The sequence below is a fragment of the Giraffa tippelskirchi genome, chromosome 1, assembly GCF_054371585.1.
Source record: "Giraffa tippelskirchi isolate mGirTip1 chromosome 1, T2T-mGirTip1v1.2.pri, whole genome shotgun sequence".
NCBI classification, from domain to species: Eukaryota; Metazoa; Chordata; class Mammalia; order Artiodactyla; family Giraffidae; genus Giraffa; species Giraffa tippelskirchi.
Genome location: NC_137275.1, coordinates 91,860,993 through 91,884,356, shown reverse-complemented (window position 1 = coordinate 91,884,356; position 23,364 = coordinate 91,860,993). Strand labels below are relative to the sequence as shown.

At 38.5% G+C, this 23,364-nt stretch overlaps 1 protein-coding gene across 5 annotated transcripts in view; it reads left to right on the top strand.

Moving 5' to 3' along the window:
• Nucleotides 1–23,364, top strand: part of DKK2 (dickkopf Wnt signaling pathway inhibitor 2) — a 610,668-nt gene that overhangs the window by 198,058 nt on the left and 389,246 nt on the right. For all 5 annotated transcript variants that reach the window (XM_081484648.1, XM_081484660.1, XM_081484675.1 and 2 more), the window contains one exon: nt 15,037–15,083. The gene's annotated coding sequence lies outside the window, so the exon portion shown is untranslated. The remainder of the gene's footprint in view (nt 1–15,036; nt 15,084–23,364) is intronic.

Genomic DNA, 23,364 nt, shown 5'->3' with positions numbered 1-23,364 from the left:
AGGATTCATTTCAGTCTTAGGTCCCTATCAGAGAAGACTGACATTGACACTTCATCTTCCCCTTTTAAAATTTTCAGTACTAGGTTTGATGGGTTTGATGTTGAATTGGTTTTTGGAGATGAGGAAGAAGCATATATTTGTCTAGAAATTTTCTTAATCTCTGTGAAAGGACGTGTGACTATTCAGCATCAAGTTCATGCCACATTAGCATTCTACAGAGAAACAGTTACAAGCTGATTGCATTATAGGTGTGATTTTTGGATATACCTCGGCCAATGTCCTGAGCATATTTTTACATCCTTTTTTTGTTGCTGAAAAATGAAGAATCAGTAGTTCTCTGTGCCTCAACAAGGGCTGAAATGTCACTTCAACAAACACAGTGACTGTAATGATAACTAGTGTTATGTTTTTCAGTTTAAAAGTACTTCTAAATAAACTTTAGTACATCCAGACACTCAATTACTACTCAGTGCTAACAATAAACGAGCTATCAAGCCATGAAAAGACATGGAGGAAGCTTAAATGCATATTACTTGATGAGAAAAGCCAATCTAGGCTATATGCTGTTTAATTCCCACTATATGACATCCTGGCAAAGACAAAACGTTGGGAGACAATAGAAAAATTAATGGTTGCTGGGATTAGGGAAGAGAGGGGATGAAGAGATGGAACACTGAGGATTTTTAGGACAGTAAAACTATTCTGTAAGATACTACAGTGGTAGCTACATGTCAGTATACATTTGTCAAAACCCATAGGACATGTGACATAAAAGTGAACCCTAGCCTAATCTCTGGACTTAAGGTGATAATGATGTGTCGATGTAGGTTCATCAGTTATAGTAAATATACCACTGTAGTGCAGAATGTCAGTAGTGGTGAAGGTTGTATATATAGGAACAGAAAATCTCTGGAACCTATGTACTTTCTGCTTAATTTTTCTGTGAACCTAAAACTTCTTAAAGATTACGTTTCCTAATTTAAAAACATACTTCCTATATTAATCTTAACAATAATTCTATCGTATGGTTAAAGCATGTTATTTTCATTTTCAACAAATCCTGATCAAATGCCTACCTACTCTTCTAGGCACTGGGATCAAGGTGGCAATTGTCCTTGCCCTGTGGAATTACATGGCTATGTTGATTTGACTGCCAATCAGTTTGATTTAAAATTCAAACTTGGTTCCCTTATCTCTGTACCTGATAGTCTTTCAACTACATTTCACAAGTTACTTGTGGCTAAGCCTTAGTGGCAGAACAGAATATAAAGGATATAAGACAGGGTTAGAGTTAAGTGGTCAGCAAAGCATTACCGATTATAAACATAGACAAAAGGACATTGCAGTCTGAGATTCTATACCTATTCAAGGGGGAAGTTGTGTAGATACCTAAAAAACACTGTTTGTAAATATGAAATATTGAAAATTGAAAATATTTGCTTCAGGATATGATGGTGCCTTAGAAACACTTTTTTTTGGTAGATGAGTTGCATTCACAACTACAGAAAAGAGTGATTTTCGGAAGTATTTCTAGTATTTCCATGGTAGATTTGATCAATATGTGGTCGTTTACAGCTTGGCTGTACAATGGATCTTTTTTCTTTTGAAAATATGTCTTTTTAAATAGACTCTCTGGAAGCAGTTTAAAGGGAATGTGTTGATGCTTAACTCTATTACAACAGACACTAGATGTGCTTAAAGTTCTTTTCTCAAAATTGGTCTAGATCTCACTGAGGTTATTTTCAAGTATGGAAATTCATTTCATCAACATCATTCGTTTATCATCAAGCTCTATCCCTGCTTTGGCTAAATTAAATAGTTTTCAAAACCACAATTTAATTATTTTTGAATCATCCATTAAAAAACCCCACCTTAAAAATGAAATTAAGTCCAGATTAATTATAATAGGAAAAAAAAAAAGAAACCTTGGCATTTCTTTAGGGTTCTACCCTAGGGTTTTCCAGTTTTATCACATTATAAAATAAACTCAATTTCTGTGCTCATTATGAAGTAACATTGATTTCTAATGTTGCTGCTGCTGCTGCTGCTGCTAAGTCGCTTCAGTCATGTCCGACTCTGTGCGACCCCATAGACAGAAGCCCACCAGGCTCCGCCGTCCCTGGGATTCTCCAGGCAAGAACACTGGAGTGGGTTGCCATTTCCTTCTCCAATGCATGAAAGTAAAAAGTGAAAGTGAAGTCGCTTAGTCATGTCCGACTCTTTGCGACCCCATGGACTGCCACCTAACAGGCTCCTCCATCCATGGGATTTTCCAGGCAAGAGTACTGGAGTGGAGTGCCATTGCCTTCTCCCTTCTAATGTTAGGTGCTAGAAAAAGCTTTGGAGTCCCGAGCTGCTTGGGTTTGAATCCTGGCTCTACATTGCCTTGAGGAAATTGCTTAGTTTCTCTGTGTATTCTGTAATTTCACTATAAATTGGATTAGTTGTAACTGCTCTATAAGGATTATGTGAGCCCACCAACATAAGGCAAGCTCCCTTGGTAGAGAGGATTTATCAGGACACAGTTTCCTATTAATATTACCACATAAAGCCAAGGATAGAGTTAGCATTATTTTGGCTTCTTTGGATGATGCAGAGATGTTTTTGGTTGCATATTAGCTTTTTTAGGTTCTCACTGTGATGGTATTTTTAATCAGCTCAGGGGTCTCTGACTTCCTCAAAGTTCTCGCAGATCACTTCTTGAATCACAGGCTCAGTCTCTGAGCTTGGTTGGATTTGCTACTCTGCCTCCTAGAGACAGATTCTCTTTTTCTTTATTTATTTATATTAATTTATTTATTTTAGTTGGGGGCTAATTACTTTACAATATTGTAGTGGTTTTTGCCATACATTGACATGAATCAGCCATGGGTTTACATGTGTTCCCCTTCCTGGACCCCCCTCTCACCTCCCTCCCCATCCCATCCCTCTGGGTCATCCCATTGCCCCAGCCCTGAGCATTTGTCTCATGCATTGAACCTGGAATGGCGTTCTGTTTCACATATGATAATATACATGTTTCAGTGCTATTCTCTCAGATCATCCCACCCTCACCTTCTCCCACAGAGTCCAAAAGACTGTTCTATGTATCTGTGTCTCTTATTCTGTCTCGCATATAGGGTTATCGTTACCATCTTTCAAATTCCATATATATGCATTAGTATACTGTATTGGTGTTTTTCTTTCTGGCTTACTTCACTTGGTATAATGGGCTCCAGTTTCATCCATCTCAATAGAACTGATTCGAATGTATTCTTTTTAATGGCTGAGTAATATCCCATTGTGTATATGTACCACACCTTCCTTATCCATTCGTCTGATGATGGACATCTAGGTTGCTTCCATGTCCTGGCTATTATAAACAGTGCTGTGATGAACATTGGGGTACACGTGTCTCTTTCAATTCTGGTTTCCTCGGTGTGTATGCCCAGCAGTGGGATTACTGGGTCATATGGCAGTTCTATTTCCAGTTTTTTGAGGAATCTCCACACTGTTCTCCATAGTGGCTGTACTAGTTTGTATTCCCACCAGCAGTGTAAGAGAGTTCCCTTTTCTCCACACCCTCTCCAGCATTTATTGCTTGTAGACTTTTGGATAGCAGCCATTCTGACTGGCGTGAAATGGTACCTCATTGTGGTTTTGATTTGCATTTCTCTAATAATGAGTGATGTTGAGCGTCTTTTCATGTGTTTGTTAGCCATCTGTATGTCTTCTTTGGAGAAATGTCTTTTTAGTTCTTTGGCCCATTTTTTGATTGGGTCGTTTATTTTTCTGGAATTCAGCTGCAGGAGTTGCTTGTATATTTTTGAGATTAATTCTTTGTCCGTTGCTTCGTTTGCTATTATTTTCTCCCATTCTGAAGGGTGTTTTTTCACCTTGCTTATAGTTTCCTTTGTTGTGCAAAAGCTTTTAAGTTTAATTAGGTCCCATTTGTTTGTTTTTGCTTTTATTTCCAATATTCTGGGAGGTGGGTCATAGAGGATCCTGCTGTGATTTATGTTGGAGAGTGTTTTGCCTATGTTTTCCTCTAGGAGTTTTATAGTTTCTGGTCTTACATTTAGATCTTTAATCCATTTTGAGTTTATTTTTGTGTATGGTGTTAGAAAGTGTTCTAGTTTCATTTTTTTTGCAAGTGGTTGACCAGTTTTCCCAGCACCGCTTGTTAAAGAGATTGTCTTTTCTCCATTGTATATTCTTGCCTTCTTTGTCGAAGATAAGGTGTCCGTAGGTGCGTGGATTTATCTCTGGGCTTTCTATTTTGTTCCATTGATCTATATTTCTATCTTTGTGCCAGTACCATATTGTCTTGATGACTGTGGCTTTGTAGTAGAGCCTGAAGTCAGGCAGGTTGATTCCTCCAGTTCCATTCTTCTTTCTCAAGATTGTTTTGGCTATTTGAGGTTTTTATATTTCCATACAAATTGCAAAATTATTTGTTCTAGTTCTGTGAAAAATACTGTTGGTAGCTTGATAGGGATTGCATTGAATCTATAGATTGCTTTGGGTAGTATACTCATTTTCACTATATTCTTCCAATCCATGAACACAGTATATTTCTCCATCTATTTGTGTCCTCTTTGATTTCTTTCATCAGTGTTTTATAGTTTTCTATATATAAGTCTTTTGTTTCTTTAGGTAGATATATTCCTAAGTATTTTATTTTTTTCATTGCAATGGTGAATGGTTTTGTTTCCTTAATTTCTCTTTCTGTTTTCTCATTGTTAGTGTATAGGAATGCAAGGGATTTCTGTGTGTTAATTTTATATGACAGATTCTCTAGAAAGACTTCTTACCACTGGAGGCAGAGGCAGGAGGGAGGAAATAATTAAAGAGCCTTAATGGCAGCTTCTTACCAGATTACTTTCTCTCTCCTGATGTTAGTCATTATTGCTGCGAGTTTTTCTTTTCATTCCAAGTCTTATTGCCCATGGCTTGCATTTCAATAGCAAAACAACTAGTGCTGGATTTACGGTTATTGTTCTTTTACGTAATCTTGTCCTTTTAGCATCATGCCAAAGGTGCTTATGATTTCACTACAATAACACATTTGGTTACTTCACAAAAGTCTCACTCAGTTCTCTGGTGTCTTCCTCCTTATTTCCACTGTTATCTCTCCATCTCTATAATATGCCACACTGCATTCATCACTCACAGGTATCTCTTTAACAGGATTTGGAGCTAAAATCCTGCTTTTTCATATTAACCAGACTGTACTGTGGCAGTATTTCAAATGTTTAACACATTTTTCCCCCCCAGGAAGTAGTTTAATTCATGGTGGGGCTTAGTCTAGGCATCCACTTATGCTTTTCTAGTTTTTTTTGTAACAAAGAGGAGGAGCATCTGAACTTTACTGAACTTTACTGGAGATACGAGCTACAACACAAGCAGAGGACAAAAAAAGAATCAGTAGACATCAATATTTGTGATTCATATTCATTTTTACTCTAAATTAAAATAAAAAATGTTTTAGAAATAGAAAACATTGCAGGGAAGTATTAAGCATAATGTAATAATTATTTATTTTCCCACCAGCAAGAAAGAACCACCATTTATATTCTGATGTGTTTGCTTCTCATTTTCATTATTTTCTGTTTTAATGAAAAATCATTTGACCATATTTATAAAATTGATATATGCCGATACCATGATTCCAGATAGTGCAGAAAAAGTAAAATTAAAAAGATTGAAAAAAGTTCAGTCACTCCTATCATCTGAAAACAAACATTATTATCATTTAGTAAAGATCATTTTGGACATATGTTTATTCACATAATATAAAGGAAGAAGATGGAGAAGATAAAAATAATAAAAATTAGATCATGATAATGATACTATTTCTGATAAAATTAATATATACTTTGAACTGAATTAAATATAAGACAAGCTGAGCTGAAATTAAAAGGAATAAAAACTTCATATTATAAATATATACATAATATATTTTACATCCATTTTGAAATCTATTTCTAATGCTAAAATTATTTTGTGTTTGCTCTTAGTATTTTATAATTAAATTTCCCTTTCTAAGTCATATATCATTCTAATGATTTATCATTGGCCTTTAAGCTTTTATTATACTGGATTTATGTACTTATTAAATTATAAGAAATTTTCTTCTTTTGAGTTATTCTAGTCCACATCCCTAGTCTTTTTACATGCTCTCTCTCCCTCCCTCCTTCCCTTGTATTTTCTCTGCTATTTCATAGGGTTTGACTCATGCTTCAATGGTTTTGTCTAGATATTCAGTTTGCTGTTATAGAGAGTGGGTGAGTTTTTGACTCTTTCAACATTATTTGAGTTTTCCAAACTACATGCTATTGCGGGGAGAGAAGGAAAGTGGAAGAGAAGAGGGAGAGAGGGGAGGGAGTATTTAGTTTTTGTTAGAACACCTGGGTTCTGTTCTCTCTGTTGAAATATTTTGAATTTTCTGATTATTTCTTACCTGGGAGTAGGAATAGAACTTTTATTTCTGTAAGAGAAAGTCAAAGCCATTTTCTAACCTTTTGTACATCCCACTGTATCTCAGGAAAAGGAACAAGAGAAGGACTTACATCTAATGTCCTTTTACCTAGATTCGGGACATTAATAAAAATTTTTATGACTTTATCTTTCAACAGTGTGCATTGTGGTAGGTGCGGTTGGGTTAAGTTTCTGAGCACTGCAGAAGAATTTTCTGTTTCTTTTATTGGGAGCTGGGTTTTTGAAGATACTGTGTCAGGCTTTGATTTTGTTGCAGATTGTCACAGATTCATTTCCTCTCTGTAGGCACACTTCTCTCCAGTGTGGCTTCCTCCTGTCAAGAAGGTAGCATTTATTTCCCTACCCTTTCAATCTAGGCTTTGCTGTGTGCTTGCTTTGGCCAATGGGATATTTGTAAATATAACATGAAAAGCACTTGAGCAGTGAGGTCTGTTATTTTTTGCTGTTCCTGGAACTCTTTGGACACTATATGTAAAAGTCTATGCTAGACTGCCAGAGGAAGAACAACATGTGGCCCAGTTATCCTAGTATCTTGGATGACAGCATGCCTGTTGCCAGATGTGAGTGAAAGATCCTTGATCACACAGCCGAGTAGACCAACCTGCTAAACTCATGAAAGAACCTAAGAGAGATCAGCCAAACAAAGATCAGCACAGAAGAGTGACATAGATGACCCAGAGAAACCTGAGCTAAAGAATGATGACTTTCTTAAGACACTAAGTGTTGATTTATTATGTAGCAAAAGCGAATTGACCCAGTACCTTTTTGTTACTAGTTACAGGAACAGGAAACTTCTAAAACATAGATAAATTGCTCAGTCAAATTTGCAATACTTAGTTGGTTAAGGTTGTTAATTAGGACACTTCTGAATATTGTGCTGTGCTAAGTTTCTTCAGTCATGTCAGACTCTTTGTGACCCCATGGACTATAGCCCACCAGGCTCCTCTGTCCATGGGATTATCCAGGCAAGAATACTGGAGTGAATTTCCATGCCCTCCTCCAGGTGATCTTCCCAACCCAGGGATGGAACTTGAATCTCTTATGTCTCCTGCATTGGCAGGTGGGTTCTTTACCCCTAGTGCCACCTAATTGCAATATAAACTCAGCCAAAATTACTTGTTAGTTATGTAATATTTTGTAACCCAAGAATACTGGAGTGGGTAGTCTATCCCTTCTCCAGGGTATCTTCCCGACCCAGAAATTGAACCTGGGTCTCCTACATTGCAGGCGGATTCTTCACCAACTGAGCTATCAGGGAAGCCCACTTTGTAACCCACCTTCCCATAAGATAAATTCAGAGAGTTCATACATTTAAAACATTTTGCTAGACACGTCTGTATTCTTCTGACAGTCTAGGCAATCACAACAGTCCTTCTGACTGGCTTCTAACTGGGACAGCTCTGTTTTAATAAGCTTATGCTTCCAGTTTCGTAGGGACTGAAAAAAATGATTAATTGAATTCACCTTCTGTATTTTTTCCTATGCCTATCTTTACCCTTCCCTTATTTTGAGTTTTATTCAGAAAGGTATTAATCATATACCAGAGGAATTTACAATGAATTCATTTTAGTCTGTCGATATAGGAGGTCTCAACGCAAATCCTACAAAGGGGCCACAGAAAATAATGGCAAACAAATGCTCAGAAGTAAATTATTATTGAATTCAGCAGAATGTCACGTTTGTTTTCAGCCTCAAGGGCTTAAGATCCTTTTCATGGGCTTCGTTGGGAAAGATCTGAAGGCTTTCATGTCACAAAGCCTGGAAGGTTGATCATTTTGGCCGTTTTCCAGGCTGACCTATTTATTTGAAAGACAGCCTGACTGCATATATACTTTTAGGTTTTGGTGCTGGCAGATGAGGTTAATAGTCTAGGCAGGTGTCTCCAACACTGATCTAGATGGCTTGAAACCTTGACATTTTGCTAGATGAGGATACATTCCAGGCACATTTGCATGTTTCGGCTCCATCAACTCAAGTCAAAATTCATACTCTCTGACTTTGGAATGTGCACCAAATGTTAATAATAGCAATTTGGCTTAGTGAAAACAGACCCCCATTTAGAGTCTGAAAATTATGATTTGAATGTGGCTCCACAACTCATTAGCTGGGCAACCTTTGGCAAGTCTCATAATTAACTTTAGCCTCAGTTTTTAAATCTGTAATATGAGAGTGATAGTATACTGCTTCCCACAAGGAACTGTTGTGAGTCGAGTCAGTGTTTATCACTTTGTCAATTATAATGCAGGGTATAATAAAAGCATTACTGCACATCTAGAATCTCCAGAAAAAAAGGATCCTTAGGTTTATAAGACTTCCCTCCCTCTTAATTTTCCTCTTTGAATAATCCTTCAGGCATGTGTTCCTTTTGTGATACTCCAAATCTGTGCATCTCTATCCAAGAGCTATCTTCTGTATTCCAGAACTGTTTCTCTAAGTGATCACGGGTCACCTTTTCTTGAATATGACTGAGGCACCTCAAAATCAGCAAGTCACAAATGGAGCCCATCACTCACTCTCTCTGGGAATGTTTCTCCTGTGTTCTTTACGTTGGTTAAGGGCATTGCCGTATATCCAGCTGCCCAGAACAGAAGGCCTAGCATCATCTAGGGGGAAGCCAATGGCAACCCACTCCAGTGTTCTTGCCTGGAGAATGCTAGGGACGGGAGAGCCTAGTGGGCTGCCGTCTCTGGGGTCGCACAGAGTCAGACACGACTGAAGTGACTTAGCAGCGGCAGCAGCATCCAGGACACTTTTTTCTCCCTCATTATCTGTATCCAAATAAACACTAAGTCTCGAATTCTACCTCCTTGATAGCATTCAGATCCATCCACATCTCTCCATCCCTCTTGCCCTTTAATTTCTCATCTGGATTACCACCACAGCATCTTTTGTCATCTCTTTCCCTCTTAATTGCTCTCTCTTATTTTTCACACTGTAGCAATCTAAAAACTTCAGTCTATACATCATTTTTTAAAAATTCAATCTAATGGTGTAACTCTCTTCAAAGCCTTCTGTGGCTCCTTTAGTGCGTCACACAGAGTTTAATGTGTGAAGGCCACCATACCTTGACCATGCCCATGTCTCTAGTCTTTTCTCTGTCTCCTTGCACAATTTTTCTTCTCCTTGGTAGTTGTTGAACATGCCATGAACTTTTTGGTCAGTGTTTTTGTTCTGCCTGCAAAAACCATCTGCCACTCTTCTTGCCATAACCATTTGTCTCTCAAGTCTCAGATCCAGGTGTCACCTTCTCTAAGAAGCCATTCACGGCAATAAATCACAGTGTACTGCAATGATTAATTTACCTGACCAGACTAAAAGGTAGAGGCCTTGGGTTATTCATCAGGTCACAGTTATCACTTCCTATTGACTGCTCATGTGTCCATCTTTGGCAGGGATTCTGCCAATCTGTTACTAAAGTAATCCAACATCACAGTTATTATTACTATATTTGGAGTCAGGCACATATAATTTTGGCTTCCCGAGTGGGCTAGTGGTAAAGAACCTGCCTGCCAATACAGGAGACCTAAGTGACACAAGTTTGATCCCTGGGTCAGGAAGGATCCCCTGGAGGAGGGCATGGCAACCCACTCCAGTATGCTTGTCTGGAGAATCCCATGGACAGAGGAGTCTGGTGAGCTACAATCCATTGGGTCGCAAAGAGTTGGACATGACTAAAGTGACTGAGCATGTGCACACACATATATAATTCAGAGTCTAATCTTTTCAATCCATTTCCAAGTTTCAGTCCCATCAACTCAAGGAAAAATTCATACACTGACTTGGAATTTGCACCAAATGCTAACAACAGCAATTTCACTTAGGAAAAACAGATCCCAACTTAGTCTAAAAATTATGATTTGGACTTGGTTTCACAACCCTAGTTGGACAACCTTTGGCAAGTCTCATACAGTTTTTTAATCTGTAATATGAGAATGATAGAACACTACTTCCCTCAAGAAACTATTTACTGTGAGTCAAATGAACAGGAATGAAAACAATATCTCTTTCCTAGAATAAAACACTATGTCCCATAACGGCTCAAAAATGATTATTATTTCCAATTTTAATTTTTATCAGTAGATAAACTTGAATATCAAACTTATGTCTATGAGTCAAATGCATGGTTTCTAAGGTGTGGATTTTGAGACATCCATATTGATGCTTCAGCATACTCATTGATTACTTCCAGGTTCCTTAAAGTAGATTGACAGAAAAATTGTACTGTGAATAAGTTATATTTTATTAGATTAAAGAATTCCTGTTCTGATCCAGTGACCACCAAACATTTTATTTCTTGTTTTGGATCCTAACACTAAAGAAAACACTAAGTAAAACAAAACAATACCAAACCCAAATTTAAAACAATAAAACAGGAGTTTAGAGACCTGAAAGCCTGGGTCACATCTTCCTAAGTAAATTCAGTGCCAACATAAGTTCTTCTACCTGGGTTCACAGCACAGCAGCCCCTAAAAGACCCAGGAGTAAAGGAATCAGGAGGCTAAACATATTTCCATTTAACCCTTGCTGCTGCTGCTGCTAAGTCGCTTCAGTCATGTCTGACTCTGTGCGACCCCATAGACGGCAGCCCACCAGGCTCTGCCGTCCCTGGATTCTCCAGGCAAGAACACTGGAGTGGGTTGCCATTTCCTTCTCCAATGCACGAAAGTGAAAAGTTAAAGTGAAGTCGCTCAGTCATGTCTGACTCTTTGCGACCCCGTGGACTGCAACCTACCAGGCTCGCTCCTCCATCCATGGGATTTTCCAGGCAAGAGTACTGGAGTGGGCTGCCATTGCTAACCCTTGCTAGTTCATCATAAAACCCAATTGCTCTTATGGCTCCTTGTTGACCTGCTTTGGTACTGATTCATTCACTTATTCCTCCCACAATTGTTAATTGAACACCTACTATGTTCCAGGCTCTGTGGTGGACACATACAACTGTGTGAGTGTTTGGTTGTCTTCTGACTTATCCTTCACTGTGCCTAGGCTCCTCTTGCTCTTATGCCTCCCTTAGAGTTCAAGTTGCCACTGGTATGATTCAGGGAATGAGGAATACCTAGACAGTGTTTAGTTCTCTGTCACAGAGTGCCTGCTTTGCTTTGGTTCGTGATTTACTTTGCTTACTCTCAATCTACAGTAAACATAGCTATTTCTTCCCCTACCTCCTAAATCCAGAGGCCCTGATTAGGTTGTTGCCACAGACACAGCTCTCTACTCTCTACCTTTGAATTTTCTTTCCAGCTGTACCTCTGCTCAGAAATCAAGGTTGTCCCCAAATCACCATCTTGTGGCCTAAACCAGCATTGCTTACCATCATCGGCTAGCCATCTTAATCCATTTCTCCAAGGCAGCATTGCCAAATAGAAATATAATACAAGCCACATGTGAGTGCTGTCGCTCAGCCGTGTCTGACTCTTTGCCGCCCCATGATCTGCAGCCTGCCAGGCTCCTCTGTCCATGTGATTTTCCAGGCAAGAATACTGGAGTGGGTTGCCATTTCCTACTCCAGGGATATTCCCTACCTAGGGATCGAACCCACATAGCCTGTGTCTCCTGCACTGTAGGTAAATTCTTTACTACTGGGCCTCCCTGGTGGCTCAGACAGTAAAGAATCCACTAGTGCCACCTGGGAAGCCCTAATACAAGTCACATAAACATAATTTTAAATTTTCTAATAGCACAATAAACAAGTAAAATTAATTTTGGTTATAAATTTTACTTAACCAAATATATAATCTATTATTACTTCCACATATGAAAGTGAAAGTCGCTCAGTCTTGTCCAACTCTTTGCGACCCCATGGACTATACAAGTCCATGGAATTCTCTAGGCCAGAATACTGGAGTGGGTAGCCTTTCCTTTCTCCGGGAGATCTTCCCAATCCAGGAATTGAACCCAGGTCTCCCTCATTACAGATGGATTCTTTACCAGCTGAGCCAGTAGCGAAGCCCAAGAATACTGGAGTGGGTAGCCTATCCCATCTCCAGCGGCTTTTCCCGACCCAGGGATCAAACTGGGGTTTCCTGCACTGCAGGCAGATTCTTTACCAATTGAACTAGAAGGGAAGCCCACTTCAACATACGGTCAGTGTAAAAAACAAACTATCCATGAAATATGTATACATACATACATACGTACATTTGTCATACATAGTTTTAAAAATCCAGTGTATATTTTACATTTCAGTATATCTAGATTCAGACTAACCACATTAAGTGCTTAATAGCCCCATGTCCTAATGGCTACTATATAGAGCAGTGCAACTGTAAGGGTTATCTATTCATTCATCCATCCATCTATTTATCAAAACATATCTTAAACACATACGTTGTGCTCAGCACCTTTATAAATTCTCATATTATGCAATAGTCCTTGTTCTCAAGTAGCTACAAAGTACATTGAAAAGCTGACTAGTACTTTAGCTATTTCAGAGACATGACGTGATAGTAATGATGTGGTATACACATGGGTGCCAAGGGTACCCAGAAGAGAAACACTGGGGACAAAAATAGTTGCAAGAGGAGGTGATATTTGAACTTAGTCTCAAGAAATGAGCAGGAAGAAAAGAACAGGAAATATACTCTAAGGGGAGGGAATGGTATAAAAAAGGCACTGGGATATGAGTGAGCTTGACAGAGCATGATGCATATAGCAGATACAAATGTTTGCACAGGACTGAGGCCAACAGAGTGCAGAAAGAGATGAGGCAGGAGAGATGGATAAGAGACATATCACAAAGGGCCTTAAAGGCCTTTGCAGCTTATCCTGAAGCTGGATGGGAGGCGTTGTTTCTGTGTAGTGAATAAATATAAGTAGAAAAATGCAATATAATATAGTGTGGTGCTGAAGAAGATGAACTCTGGAGGCATACGGCCTGCGTTTGAATCTGAAGCTTTATATTATTATGTCTCCTTTCTGTGCATGCGTTTTCTCACATTAATCATAGATAATATTAGTATCTCCATTACAGGGTTGTTGTGAGACTGTTATCAACTGTTACATGGAAAATTCTTAAATTGATTACCGCAGTAGGCTTGACAAGTGGTAGACCTTATAATTTAAAAATTGTAGGTAGTAAAGTAACACAATGAGGTTTGTATTGCATAGATATCGCAGTGTCAGCTAAGGGTGAGGAGTGAGTCCAATAAGGAGATTGCTCAAAGCTTTTAGTATGATGTGATGCAAGTATAAACCAGGGCACAGGTGGTAGAAATGGAGAACACTGACAACTTTGAAAAGCATACAGAAGGTGTGAAGGCTTGGTAACTGCGTTGGTGAGGGAGGTGAGATGTATAAGAGTCTATTAGGACCCCTAGAGTTTGTCTTGGGCACTTGAGTAAATGATGGCACATTTTTACAACCTGGGAAATATAGAAAGAGTAAGTTTTTGGTGGGCATGGGAGTCAGGGATGAAGGATGAGCAGGAGAAAATGGGTTAAAAATGATTAATATAATTGGATGTATCAATCTGGGTTTAATGATACAATTCAATATTTCAGTTTGGGGTTATACAGAGACACTCCAGAGTGAATGTTTGATAGACATATGGGTCTAAGACTCAGGCAGTGACTTCTCATTTTCCACAGTATGTTTAAGCATCTACTTAGTGTTGATTAATGTTGCAGATTTTGAGGACACAATGCACATCCTGTCAGAATAATCAGTTCTTGACCGATAGGTGATGTTTATACACAATTTAAAGCAGTTTATATGTATACCACAAGCAAATCAGATTTTTATAAACTATTTTCAAAAGATTATGCAGACCCACACGTAGCTATAACTATTTTAAAATTAATTTTTAAAACAATAGGAGTCTGACACAAAAGAAATTTAGTCTATTTTACATGAACTTAAAGAGTACAGGTTATAATCTAGCAACTCCTCACACATGTAATAATGACTGTAGCGTGTGCAAGTGCAAAAAGTTAGGGGTGGAAGCTGTGACCAAGAACTATTTCCCCCTTGTTTAATTTCGTCTATAACTAGAAAACATTTCTATCATATAGTAGCGATCCCTCATTCTTCCTTCAGGCTATCCGTTAAGAATGGAATGTGATTTTTTTTTTTTTAAGATTCAGACTCAAGTCATTCAGTAAATTCAGGAAATATCTATGTAAACTAATGCCAGAGAAGTGGATCCCTGGACACTGGGGCTCTGTTAGAGCCATTTATAGGGGAAAATCCCCAGACCCAAGTGAAGGGGTTCATTTAACAGATGTGCACCTGGCAAGCACTAAAACAGGGAAATAGGGAAGAGTTCATTGTGACAAAGGACAGATATAGGGATCGTTTGAGAGCTAGAGAAACCAGTGGGCAAAGATGCTGAATGGGAGGGCTTAGAGTAAGCCAGAGAAGTGGAAAGATGAATCACAAGGTTTGTGATAGACTTTGCTTTTGTTCCCCCAATTTATTGCCTCTTTCTATACAAAGATTATGCTTTTCTGTTTAACAGACATCGAGCTTGGTCTTGTGACTTACTTTGACCAAGGAAAAGTGGGCAGTGCCATCATATGCCCCTTTTAAAGCGTTCCATCTTTGTTCTCTCTCTTTCAGATGAACTTCCTGTTCCAGATGGGAGCTGTCAGTCTTGCCCACGCAATGTAAGTTGAAAAGTTAATTTTTGTTGTTGAAAATCACAAAGATTCTGGGGTCGCTTGTTACTACAGCATAATCTAGCCAAAGCTTATCAATACAAGGTAAAACTTGAGCAAACTATGAGATTATGGGCAGGTGAAGGTCTAATTTGATATCAAACCTAAGAAGAAAACTTCAGGTCTCTGGGCATTTCCTAATGTTATCCCTGCCATCCTGTGTGTGGTTCCTTTAGTGTTGTATCACTGCAGTGTGATATCATGGCTAGGCATCAAACAGTGGCTCCCTGACACACTAAAGATATGACCTTTGGCAGATTATTTGTTTCTGTTACTCTGTATCTCAGTTTCCTCTGTAACAGGGAAAAGAAAACCTACCTGTGTTTGTAAGTAGTTTGTTGTATTGTATGATTAAGTTGTTGTAGTCTGTTGTAAGGATTAAGCAAGGTGACGAGTGTTTCACAGATACCTGATATACGGTAAGTACTGAATAAATAGTTAATATGATTACTGTTTTGGTTACCCTGAATCAAATATGCTTAGAATTAAGAATTTCATTAAAGGTTTTGCATATGATAACCCACTCAATGAAAAAATTCATTTATGGAATTACTATAACAGATATTTGCTTAGTTTTTGCTCAAGAACTTACATGGTGGTTGCATATTTCATTGCTGCTTCTCAAAAATAGAAATAGACATGCAGTTTTCTAGATTAAATAAGTGATTTATTATATGTTATGATACTGACATTGATTTTCATACATTAAAGGAGGGCACTGTTCATTGAACTGCTTTAGGACAAGGCTAACTGATAGGAAATGGGAATTAGCCTCTGTAGTGTGGTAAAATAATTAATTATGGTAGCAGACTTATCATAAAGGATGGAGGAAGGTTTTTAGAATAGGAAGACGTGAATTTCTGTGACAATGTGTTGTAGCCAAAATAATGCCCAGTACCCCCAAAGATGCCCATATGTTAACCTCTGGAACACTGAATATATTAGGTTACATGGCAAAGGAAATTAAGGATGTAGATGGAACTAGATAAAGCAGAAAAAAAGAATTCTCCCCTGGATGCTCCAGAAGAAACACAGCCCTGCTGACACCTTGATTATAGCTCACTGAGACCTTTCCAGCAAATGGTGCTGAAAACACTGAATATCCACATGCAAAAATAAAAACAACTTCAATCTTTAATTAACTTAAAATGAATCAAAGATCTAAATGTAGAACCTAAAACTGAATATTCCAGCAGAACACATAGGAGAAAATGTTTGTGACCTTGAGTTAGACAAAGATTTATTAACTACAATACAAAAGCACAATCTATATAAGAAAAAAATATATAAATTAAACTTCATCAATATTTAAAATTTATGGACTTTTAAGTAATTTGTTAAGAGTGTGAGAAGACAATTCATATTTTGTGAGAAAATATTTGCAAATGTTATATCTGATGAAGGTCTTGTTTCTAGGATATATAAAGAACCCTCAAAATTTAATAATTATGAAACAAACAGCCCAATAATGACCTGTATAAAATCTTTGCCTAGACATGTTTCCAGAGAAAATAGATTAACTATAAGTAAACACATGAAAAGATGCTCAATAGAGAAATTAAAATTAAAAACACAACCTGATAGTACTCTTCGCCTGTTCAAACAGCTCGAGTTAGATGATTGGTCGTGCCAAGTGTTAACAAAAATGAGGAGGAACTCCTATCCATTGTTGGTGGAAATTTCAATAGTAAAACCACTGTGCAAAGGGATTTGGTAGTTTCCTAAAAATTTAAACTTACTGTTACCGTATGGTCTATTCACTATATAGTCCTAGTTACTTACCCAAGATGATGGAAATTATAGGTCAGTACAAAATCTTGGACAGAAATGCAGATAGCAGTTTTACATATGATAGTCAACAATTGCGAAAAAACTCAAATGTCCAGTGATAAGGGGCTGCATAGATACATTGTGTAACATTCATAAACATGGAATACTACCCAGCAAGAAAGAAGACTGAACTAGTGGTACACACACAATGTGGATGAATCTCCAAATAATTATGCTGAGTAAGAAAAGTCAGACAAAAAGAAGAGTTCATTCTGTTTGATCCAGTTTACAAAAATGTTTAGAAAATGCAGGTTAATCTACAGTGACAGAAAGCAGATCAGTGGTTGTCTGGGGATTGAGGAGAAGGAGAAAGGCAAACAGTGGACAAGGAGGGAGAGAGATATTTCGTAGGGGCAATGATAAACTTTCAAGGGTGATGGATGTGTTCACCATACTGCTTGTGGTGATGGCTACTCAGGTAGATGCATGTCATAACTTATCAAACTACATACTTTATATATGTTTATTGCATGTCAATTATACCTCAATAATGAAGAAAATAGACCCTGCCCTTTATTATCCCTTGTGCTGTGGTTGAGGATAAGATCAACTGGAGTGGAAAAAAGAAAGTCAAGTTTGAGTTGACCTTCAGGTTTCATAACATGAATTCTTGTTAAGTTGCATAGTGAGACTAACAAGAAATCTATAGAGACACATACATTCACACTCATATATACTCATATTTCTCGGGACCAGTTCTTCCTTTCTCTGAATAACCATTTTATGTGAGAATCTGCAACATCTCACATGAAGTTTGAATTTAAAATGGAGATTTCCCCATTTAAGAATTTTAAAGTTGTCATCTGATTTAACATACCATTAATGTTTTATGGACTGTTGTTGTTTTCAAGTAGCAGTTTTCTATAGTAGGGTTAGTGAATTTCTGGCTTGACATTAATCACTCTGGTTTTCATTTCTGTACATCAGATGGCAGGGATTTCTGATCTTTATGTGAAGTAGTTCTCCAGTATATTTTGGCTAAGCTCTTAGGAAACTAACATCATCAAAAAAGGAAAATGGCAAACAGTCAAATTATACATATTTAAATTATGTTGCTTATCTTTCTATTTTTCCACTCTCTTTTTATTCTTCATAGGGTGAATTCTTTATTGAGTGCCCTATTTAAATCTTTTGCTTCTTTTGTTAGCTTGAAGACATATTTTGTATCTGTATTTGCTGTCACATTATGTAGACATATTAGTTTCAGTTTCTGAATTTTTAGGATAGTTTGCAACTTATGATCCCCCTCACAAAAAAAGTATTTTTGGTGGCATTTTATAAATTATGTACCATCTCTGGAAGATCCCTTTCAAAGACATGTTTAAGTGAGCTGTAGAGGCTCATGACAACTACTTCTTTCTAAGTCAACACGTGCCTTACACAAAAATAGCATGTCTTGTATTCTCCCCTTCTGTTTATAAAAGGACCTTCTTGTGTCCTCTCTCTCTGTTCTTTACCCCTGCCTCTGCCTATTTTAAATTATAGCTACATGTTATCCTAATTGTTCTTCTAAAAGGTAGGCTAAATAAAATGTGATTTATTATCATGTGGGAGGTTTCTTCCTTTGAGGACTGATATCTTCTTTTATTATTTGCCCTGATCCTATATTAGGCCTTTATTAGAGCAAATTATAAATTTTGTTTTTTTGGCCATCTATGGTATCATAGCAGGTGACTGCCTTGCAGAATATTTAGAATTATATCATAGACTTGAACTCTTGGTAATCAGTTTCATTTTCTAGTTCAAGGGAGAGACAATGAGTGAGATTATCATTATGATAATGAGAATGAATGAAGTTATGAGATATAATGGAATGCAAAGTTCTTTCAGCTGGACTTTCAGTTTTAGTATTTTTGGATTAAAAGAAAATGACACTCCATAGAAAGTGTGTTTGATTTTTATTATCTCCTCCTCAAACATAATGCTAATCTTTACATGTTAGGTGGGAATTTGATTGCTACAAATGCTCAACTTTTCTTTGACAGGTTAGCAGAAGAGGGCCATTGTAAAAATGCTGACCTTAATGGCAAACTTCAGAAACATGGACTTCACCTAAGACCCCGGGCCATTAATAAAATAGGACAATTTCAGAGCAAGCCAGCACAATATTCCATAAATGTATACAAAGGTTGTTTCTTATTAAAATTATAAAGTTTTAAAAATATTAACTCATTACAAAATTATCCATCTGTGATGCATTGTTACTGAATACATGTAATTTGTTTTGGCTTCAGTGAAGAGTGAAAAAAAATACCTGGAGTCTTCACAAAGATGGAACCTTAGTAGAGTAGTTTAAGAGTATGGACCCTATGGATGACAGCCTGGCTAAATGGATGCCTTAGTTGATTCCAAGTTTTATCTTCAGCAAATTCTTAAAGTTCCTAATCCTCTGTTTCTCAGTTCTAAGGTAATAATAGGAATCACTTTCTAGAGTTGTTAGTATTAAATACTGCAGTAAGGTGGGTGAACTTAGAAGAGTGACTAACACGTAGAAGTTAATTTTTAGATACAACTGATATAACATTAGTTTCAAGTGTATAACGTAATGATTTGACATTGGTATATGTTTCCAAATGATTACCACAGGAGGTCTAGTTCATATATCACCATACATAGTTAACAACTTTTTTCCTTGTGATAAGAAATTTTAAGATTTACTCTCTTAGCAACTTTCAAATATGCAATAGAGTATTATTAACTATAGTCACCATGCTGTACATTACATCCCCAGGACTTAACTTATTTTATAACTGGAAATTTGTACCTTTCGACCCTCTTCACTCATTTTGCTCACCCCTAGCCCCTGCCTCTGGCAACTGTCAACCTGTTCTCTGCATCTGTGAGTTCTTTTATGGAGGGATTCCACATATAAGTGAGATCATACAATACTGTCTTTTTCTCAGTAATTATTATTTTTAAAAAGGGTATTTTTATTTTTTAAATTGATTTTTTTATTGAAGGATAATTACTTTACAGAATTTTGTTGTTTTTTGTCAAACCTCAGCATGAATCAGCCATAGGTATACATATATCCGGAGAAGGCAATGGCACCCCACTCCAGTACTCTTGCCTGGAAAATCCCATGAACGGAGGAGCCTGGCAGGCTGCAGTCCATGGGGTCACTGAGTCAGACACGACTGAGCGACTCCACTTTCACTTTTCACTTTCATGCCCTGGAGAAGGAAATGGCAACCCACTCCAGTACTCTTGCCTGGAGAATCCCAGGGACGGGGGAGCCTGGTGGGCTGCCGTCTATGGGGTCGCACAGAGTCGGACACGACTGACGCGACTTAGCAGCAGCAGCAGCAGCATACATATATCCCCTCCCTTTTGAACCTCCCTCCCATCTCCCTCCCCACCCCACCCCTCTAGGTCGATACAGAGTCCCTGTTTGAGTTTCCTGCACCATACAGCAAATTCCCATTGGCTATCTATTTTACATATGGTAATGTAAGTTTCCATGTTACTCTTTCCATACATCTCACCCTCTCCTCCCCTCTTCCCATGTCCATAAGTCTAAATTGCCATCTATATAGCCATGCAGAAAGTACATAAATCACATGGGTACAGCAAGATGAACTTTCACAAAATGCATTTTGAAGTGTTTGCTTTCTGTCTCATGTCTGGATCCCTTTTTAGTTCTTCACTTTTGTTCTTCCGTCTTTCTCTCCTGCTTTAATTTATGCTGTTTTGTTATGTTTCATTTGAGCTCTCTCAAATCCTTCTGGAACAAGGAGGGATAAAAATAAATTCATAAATAGATGAATAGGTGACTGGATGGATACACAGTTCTCTGACAAGACCAGGAAGCTGATCTGTCCAGAGTCACCAGTATTTCAGGCCATGTCTCCATTCTAGATGTGAGGAGATGCCTCCCAGGAGGGATGAGGTGGGTGGATTAGAGCAAGGGGAGGGCACAGGGGCCATTTTTACTTGACCCTAATGCCAGCACTCTCCTCCTAGTCACTTGCCCTCTGGGTCTCCATCTGTATCTCTAACTGCTTGTTAATTCACACCTTCATTCTACATTCCCAGTTGTAACAAGCACCTTCATGGCATTCCTGTCTTCAAAGTCCTCTGCTGTCAGAAGCAGGCTCCGTCATTGCCCCTAATGACTGAGGGAAATGGCCAGTGCCAGAGAAGATGCTTTGTTACTCCAAGGAGTGATGGCTTTCTGTCAGTGAAATCTAGACTCATTAGTATTATTTTTTTCCCTCAGGGCAATAACAAACAGCTTCATTTATTAGGAGCAACAGATATTTTAGCTATCAAATTTCTTATGCAAAGGTTGACCAGAAGTCAGTATTAAGAAGTAACATGTTGCTCTTCTAAAAACATAAGTGTTAATTGCTCAGTTTTGTCTGACTCCTTGCAACCCTGTGGACTGTAGCCCAACAGGCTCCTCTGTCCATGGGATTCTCCAGGCAAGAATACTGGAGTGGGTAAACTCCCAGTCAAAAACTGTGGGGTAAGACACAGAATATACTGGATCTCAACCTTTGACTGAGACTTTTCTAGAACTCAGTTGCCTTTTCTATAAAAGTACAGATTTAAATTAGATGAGGTCTAGGGTCCTTTCCAACCCTATCCTCTCTCCCCCACTACCCTCTCCCCACAAAAAACCCCACATGATTTGGGGTTGGTAATGATGTGAGAATCCTGACCACTCAAGTGGCAAAATGTTTCTGGGTAATAACACATTTTAAAGCAATTGTTTAAACAAAGGGAGAAGCCAATTCTTCTGATACTAATTTGACTTGAAAACAACTTTACTGGACTTAGTTCTTTTTCTGACATGGTATTCAAAAACGGAGTGAGTTAAGGGCCAAAGTCCTGAAACAAACATTGCTATGAGAATATCTGACTTTCTCAACTGTAGATACTTCAATCTTTCAAGGTATGGAATCAAATAAATAGCCTAAAAATACAAACTGGATTTGGAGTTTTTCAAAGCAAATGAGGAGGCAGAATTCTAGAGGAATTAGCTCAGGCAAGCTCTCCAAAGGGGCTCCCATTTGAAATACTCACTTCAGGTCTTATCATGGAACTGAATCCCTGAAGGCTCCAAGTGCAGCAAAATACTCAGGAACTCAAAACGAGGGGACAGGCCAGCATAGGTCACAGACAACCCAGCCCAGCCCGGCAAGGCCAGAGCTACTTGGCCCCAATCACAATGTAAGGAGGCCCAGACCTGCCTCAGGACTCTGTGACCCCATCCCCTAGGCCACTGGAGCCTCCTTTGTGCTGCAGGATTTGGGTCTCACTCCAAATTCTTCTCTGCAGTCCCCTCAGGTTTCTAAGAGAAGCCTCTTCCTGCTCAAGACCCTCTTCAACTGCAGGTCCGTGTGTGCTGCCATCTTGATTCACTGTGTACCAGTACAGTGGGAGAAGGCCAGAAAGAGGGTCTCATTTAACATTTACTAATCAGATATTTGGCTTCTCTGGTGGCTCAGTGGTAGAGAATCTGTCTGCCAGTATAGAAGATGTGGATTAAATTCCTGATCCAGGAAGATCCTCTGGAGAAGAAAATGGCAACCCACTCCTGTATTCTTGCCTGGAGAATCCCATAAACAGAGGAGCCTGGTGGGCTGTAGTCCATGGGGTCGCAAGGAGTCAGACACGAATAGCAACTGAATAACAACAATCAGATATTTGGGCTTAGTATTGATGTGTGTGGTGGGCTGTGCAGGGAGTTAAGGATATCTAAAATTAGGCAAGGTGGATGCAAATATGAACCATGGACAAATTTTGCCCCTTCCTCCCTCCCTCCTATTTTTCTTTCCTTTAGCTATTGTTAGGTTTTTTTAACAAAGATCCTTATAATGTTATATGTATTCTTACCTTTTTTTCTACATCCCAAAGAGATAGGCTAAGAATAAATAAATTGATGAGAAATTGATCAATATAAGAATTTTATCTCTGATGCATGTTCATGTCCATGTTTTCTTTATATTCCAGAAGAAGATTTTCTAGTTTCTCTCAGAGAGGGAGGATATTGTCTGTCTCAAGGGAAACAGGTCACAGAGAGGGAATACAGCCTATGCTTTGTTTTGTTCTATAACTTCTCTGATCCACAAGCTCTCATTAATAAAATGCTGCTGCTGCTAAATCGTTTCAGTCGTGTCCGACTCTGTGCTACCCCATAGACGGCAGCCCACCAGGCTCCCCAGTCCCTGGGATTCTCCAGGCAAGAACACTGGAGTGGGTCGCCATTTCCTTCTCCAATGCAGGAAAGTGAAAAGTGAAAGGGAAGTCGCTCAGTCGTGCCTGACTCCTAGTGACCCCATGGACTGCAGCTTACCAGGCTCCTCCATCCGTGGGATTTTCCAGGCAAGAGTACTGGAGTGGGGTGCCATTGCCTTCTCTGTAATAAAATGAGGGAGCTGAATTAAATATTCCC